Raw genomic sequence first — 6,542 nt, forward strand, 5'->3', positions numbered from 1 at the left:
TTTTGCCCATCAGACTAAAAGCTATGTTTGACATAAGCCAAGCACCACACAACCTCCCAAGTACACCATCTCTACCATGAAGCATGGTGGTGGCTGCATCATGCTTTTGGGATGCTTCACTGCAGCAGGCCCTGGAAGGTTTGTGAAGGTAGAGGGTAAAATGAATGCAGCAAAATACAGGGAGGAAAACCTGACACAGTCTGCAAGAGAATTGCAACTTGGTAGAAGGTTTGTTTTTCAGCAAGGCAATGACTCCAAGCATAAAGCCAAAGCTGCACAGGAGTGGGTTAACAACAGCAAAGTTAAGGCCCTGGAGTGGCCAAGTCAGAATCCAGACCTCAATCCAATTGAGAATTTGTGACTGGACTTGAAAAGGGCTGTTCACTCACGATCCCCATGCAATCTGACAGAGCTTGAGCAGTTTTGTAAAGAAGAATGAGGAAAATTTGCAGTGTCCAGATGTGCAAAGCTGATAGAGACCTACCCACACAGACTCAAGGGTGTAATTGATGCCGAAGGTGCATCTACTAAATACTGACTTGAAGGGGGTGAGTAATTATGCAATTAATTATCTTGTGTTTAATAATTGTAATAAATTTGAACCCATCCCTCTCTGGATTTTTTTGGAGCCAGCTGGATTTGAACTCGGGAACTTTGGTTCCGAAGTCCAGCACTGATGTCACTACACCAGCCAGCTCATATATAGATAGATATATATAAAAATACAGTATAATGTTGAGATGTATTCTTTATTGGGGTTTATAGCTATTAGCTGAGCAGGGAGGAGTGTTGTGGATTTTATATTTCAGTAACATTTGAGTGAAGTTGTAAATATATTGTTTGATTAACCGTTCTTTGTTGTTTACATGATTCATTACAGGTTACATATAAAAGTATGTGAATGGCATACATCATTATGCCAACATGTTACACTGGTGCACCTCACTAAAGTAAAAACAAAATGTTTTTTGCCCAGTTCTCCTGCATTTTTTCTTTCAATTAGTTTTATGTTTTAGAGTTACAAGGCATAACAATGTCCAAGTTCAAGTTTAATTGTCATTCAACTATATGCATGAATACAGCCAGAAGATACAGCGTTCCTCTGGATCCAAGGTTAGAACACAGACCCAACAATCACACATGGCACACGATACATAGAATGCATGCAGCTATTTTTTTTCTGCTATCATAATTATATAAAAATCTAATATAGTGCAAGTTCCTGAATGTCATGGCATAGATATTGTCCTGGAGCCAAGTTCCTTTGAGAACAGAGTGCAGCATTTCATCACAGACAAAGTGCTGCTCACTGAGCAAACACTAGATGGCAGTACCAATGGGAGGACACAGCCTCCACCCCAGCATGGAATTCACAGCAAACAGCCAGCTCTGGAGTCTCCTTCCCCAGCAGCCGGAACAGGCAACACTGAGGTATGAATAAGGGCCTAGTGCAGGCCACAACTGAGACCACGCAGCTTCTCCGCTGTTGCTCTTGCAAATGAACCAGTGAATCGGGCTTACAGTGTTCTACATCACCAATGTCCAACAGGGTTTTGCGATCACAGCAAAAAAAAGGCCAAGCCAATCACCCCCACCATCTGTTGGATTGTGCATGGCCTCTGTGCACTACCACTGATGGTGCCGTCTTCCCTCTTCATATAAATAGTCTGGAAACTATTTAAGTTTCTCTTCCATTCATTCACAAAAATGGAGGCGGTGTGGGCAAGAGCAGCATTTATTGCCCACACCTAACTGCCCTCAGACTGAACGTCCTGCCAGTCATTCAAGAGATCAGTAAGATAAGCGGTGTAGGGGTGAAAGAATTAGCTTGTAGGCTGGGATGAGGAAGGATAGCACAGCTCCCTTCTTGAATGACCTTTGTGAGAAATGTGGGGTTTTATTCCAATTCAGCAGTTACAAGGTCATTATTGCTCACTTTCTTATTCTACATTTATTTACTTCAGCACATTTAAATTCCCCAGCTGCTGTTGGTGGACCTGCGCCCTTATATGCCGGCCTCCGGTTTGCTAGTACTACGCCATTATGCTACCATACCCCAGGTTAATGCATCATAATCAATATTAACCCTTCAAGGACTGGGTTTTAGTGGAGTAGGTGAACAGATTCCAAAAATATAATGCAATATTAAGGGAAAAGTATGGGCTTTATATGATTTCCTGCCATTTATATACATCTGAATTGTGACCATATCTGCCAAAGATGGAAGTGTATCTCTTGGCCTACTTTAATAATTCTCCCAAAAAACATTGAGATGTTGCTTCTTAATGGAGGTTTCAGAAGTTAACTTTTGCAGTCTGTTAGAAACTTTGGGTCACCAAGTCTATTTTTTAAAAACCCTACCATTATTTAAAATAATCTGATAATTAGGGGTACAATTTTAATTTCTTAGTACTACTTTATATTTAGTGATTTAGGCCATTCAAAATGTAAAAAAAATGGTCTTGAATATGTGACCTTCACTGAAGTTACTTGGAGATATGGTGAAGGTTAATTGTGACAAGCAAACCTTTGGTGGGCTGCCATGACAGGAAGCAGAGCAGGGCTGCTGTGGTAAAAGGAGACTGAGATTAGCATTGATGAAAGAAGATGGTGATTTTTTTTTTGCTTGGTGTTGAGTGGGAGGCAGCAGTTTGACAAAACGCAGACCCGCAGCATAAATCTGCCAAAAGGAAAGGCTAAAGTTTCTCTTGCAGGATGTATGGGCTGATAGACCTGTACAACCTTAGTAAAACAACAAAATGATACAGGCTTAAACAAGTCTCGCAGCATATTAAAACAAACATGTTAATCATGTTCCTATTAAAATGATGAAGCCTCCCCCCAAAAAAAGTTTCACAAAAGCATCTTGGAGAGAAAATAAGTGATTTTTATTTCTTTATATTTAATAATATTTGACATTGGCAAATGAAAAAGCTGTCCTTAAATGAAAATATTGCTTTGTTCTGGTGCCTATTATTTGTCAAGCACATTAAGCTGCTAATTACCTATTTACAAATATTAATTTTTTTAAAATAGGGTCACCATATCGTGAACTGAGGTTCCAACAAACTGCACTGCAGATGGATGAGAAGTAGGTTTCCATCTACTCTTCAAGCTCTGTGGTCCACTAAACATACTTAGAATGGATGACACATGATTTGAAGCAAATCCAATTCAATCCTTCTGCTCTCTTTGGCCAAACATCTGAAGATAATGAGGATGCTCACGCAGTAAAGATGGAACCAATTTGATCATTTAGCATGTGGAGAAGGAAGTGCTGATTACATATCGTCAGGACACTGAAGCAGATGGTTTTGGTTACTGAACTTTCCCAGGTGGCTAAAAACTAGGCAAGTCACTAGGTTTATACAAATGTACATGAAATATAGCAATATCTTGATAGTCTACAAGCACTTTGAATTTTGTCCTTTCTTTTTCGATCAGGTAAGAACTGATATGGTATAAACCGAATTTTGTATAATATGACTTCTTTCATCCATTAAAATAAAATCTATCTTTGCAACCCAGGTAAACCAATTTAAAAAGTCTTCAGATTTATCTGAAAAATTAAAAATGCCTTAAAAGATGTAATGTGACTGAATTAATGCATTTAAGGGTTCTTCCAAATTCATAACTGTAGTGAACTAATCCTATATCTGAACCCTACACTCTCTAATTATTTTTGGTCTTTGGGATTAATTTGTATTTTTTTAAGTTGACGTTGCTAGTGATATATTGTTATAATAGAACTTAAAGTTTTTGAGTCTTGTCATGAATCTCATGTTTTCTAGTGGGATAAGTTCAGAGGAAAGACGGTTTTCACGAAATCCTTACTTATACAGGTTGAGTACCCCTTATCCAATATTCTAAAATCTGAAAAGCTCTGAAATCTGAATTTTTTTTTGAGCACTGACATGCTGTTACAAATGGATAATTCCACAAGATGCTGGGAAGATTCCTGGGTGATGCGCAGGCCTCTGTGTACCACAGACAATTCTGTGAAGTGAGTGTACCTCACATATGTGATGAAAAATAGAAAAGCACTACATAAAATGAAAAAGACTCAATTGTATATTGTCAGTGTCAGAATGAACATATACCACCTAACAGTATGCTGATCGTGAATCAAGTAAAGATCTCTCATGACAAACTGAAAATTGAGGGTAATCGTGAATATTCAGCAGGCTGGTTGCAGAAATTTAAGAAAGAGCATGACTTAAATTTTTAAAGCATCTGTTGATCACAAAAATCTAGCACTAGAACAAGTCTATGATGCTGTTAATTTTTATTCTTTACATAGCCATTACATTTTTAAAGCTTTGGCTGATCATGAAAATCTAGCACCAGTATAGGTCTATAATGCTGATTGATTATATAGCTTACATAACGGCATTAAATTTTTAAAGTTGCTGATGAAAATCTACCACTAGAACAAGACTACAGTGCTGAATGTTTTAATACCTTACATAAAAGCTGAAAAAGATGCAAAATACAAGTACAGTGTACTGTAACCTTTTAATCAAAACACAGCGTGGGTGGGGACGGAAAGCCTGCCGCTGTGTGTTGTTGTTCTACAGCTGTTGCAGGTTTTCTCCTGATGCTGCTGGGCTGCTTTTGTCGCCCCGCACGCATTATATTTTCATTATATTAATGGTATGTAATAATTTTACTGTTAAGTACATATGTCTTAAGAACAAGTGTAAGATAAAGTCTGTTCACCGGTAGTGAGTAAGTTCTGGAGATTTTACTTAAATACACTGCAACATCATGTATGGGAACTGTGCTTCCCTCGATCACAGGACTCTGCAGAGAGTGGTGCAGACAGCCCAGCTGTGACCTTCCCTCTATTCAGAATGTTTACAGAGACAGATGTGTAAAAAGGGCCCGAAGGATCATTGGGGACCTGAGTCACCCCAACCACAATCTGTTCCATCTGCTACCATCCACAGCATAAAAGCCAGGACCAACAGGCTCCAGGACGGCTCCTTACACTAGGCCATCGAACTGATTAAGTCATGCTAATAGAATTGTATTTCTATGCTATATTGACTGTCCTGTTGTACATACTATTTATTACAAATTACTATAAATTGCACATTGCACATTTAGATGGAGACGTAACATAAAGACTTTACTCCTCATGTTTGTGAAAGATGTAAGTAATAAAGTCAATTCAATTCAATAATAGAACAGAATCTACACTCTGTGGCCACTGTAATAGTTACACCTGTATACTTCATTAATACAAATGTCTAGCCAGCCATGTGGCAGCAACTCAGTGCATAAAAGCATGCAGGCATGGTCAAGAGGTTCAGTTGTTGTTCAGGCCAAACATCAGAATGGGAAAGAAAGTGACTTTGACCATGGAACAAGTTTTGGCAACAAATGGGGTGCTGTAAATATTTCTGAATCTGTTAATCTCCTAGGAATTTCATGCACAACAGTTTCCAGAGTTCGCTGAGAGAATGGCGTGCGAAACATAAAACATCACTGAGCAGCCGTTCTGTGGACAAAAATGCTTTGTTAATGAGAAGGGACAGAAGTGAATGGCCAGACTGGTTCAAGCTGAGAGAAAGCAACAGTAACTCAAGTAACTGTACATTATAACAGTGGTGTTCAGAAGAGCATCTTTGAACACACAACATGTCAAACCACGAAGTGGATTGGTGACAGCAGCGTAAGAGCACAGGCATACACTCAGCATCCACTTTATTGGTACAGGAGGTACCAATGATAGTAAATGGTACAGTATAAACAGAGATACACATAAACTATACTGTAGTTCTGTTGAATATTTTGATATAATTCAAAATCAGAAGCAGGTTTAATATCCCTGGCATATGTCATGAAATACATTTTTCCAGCAGCAGTACTTTGCAATACATTGTAAAACAAACTATAAAACGTAATAAGAAATGTGTATATATATATAGTAGGGAAAAAGAGAGAGAAAAATAGAAAATAATAGTAAGTTAGTATACATGGGTTCATTGTCCATTCAGGAATCAAGTGACGCTGGAAAAGAAGCTGTACCTAAAACATTGAGTGTGTGTCTTCAGGCTCTGTACCTCCACCTTGATGGTAGCAATGAGAGGGGGGCATGCCCTGGATGATGGGGGTCCTTAATGATGGATGCTGCCTTTCTGAAGCATCACCTTTTGAAGATGTCCTGAAAGCTGGGGAGGTGAGTGCCCGTGATAGAGAGCTGAGTGTGCAACTTTCCACAGCCTTTTTCGATCCTGTGCAGTGGCCCCTCCACACCAGATGGTGATGCAGCCAGTTGGAACGCTCTCCACAGTACATCTGTAGAAATTTGAGAGACTCTTTGGTGACATACCAAGTCTGCTCAAACTCAATGATATATACTGTAGCTGCTGTCATTCCTTCTTTGTAATTGCATCAATATGCGAGCCCACAATAGACCTTCAGCGATGTTGACACCCAGGAACCTGAAGCAGCTCTCCTTTTCCACTACTGATCCCTCGATGAAGACTGGCATGTGTTTCATTGACTTCCCCTTCCTGAAGTCCACAATCAATTCC

General features: G+C 39.2%; 1 long non-coding RNA gene across 1 annotated transcript; it reads left to right on the forward strand.

The window, feature by feature from the left end:
• The first annotated feature begins 1,356 nt into the window (after positions 1-1,356).
• LOC132396429 (uncharacterized) lies at positions 1,357-3,760 on the forward strand. Its single transcript, XR_009512982.1, has 2 exons — positions 1,357-1,431; positions 3,037-3,760. It is a non-coding gene; the product is annotated as an uncharacterized LOC132396429 (long non-coding RNA).
• Positions 3,761-6,542: the final 2,782 nt, after the last annotated feature.

Source organism: Hypanus sabinus, chromosome 7 (genome assembly GCF_030144855.1).
Source record: "Hypanus sabinus isolate sHypSab1 chromosome 7, sHypSab1.hap1, whole genome shotgun sequence".
Taxonomy (NCBI): Eukaryota; Metazoa; Chordata; class Chondrichthyes; order Myliobatiformes; family Dasyatidae; genus Hypanus; species Hypanus sabinus.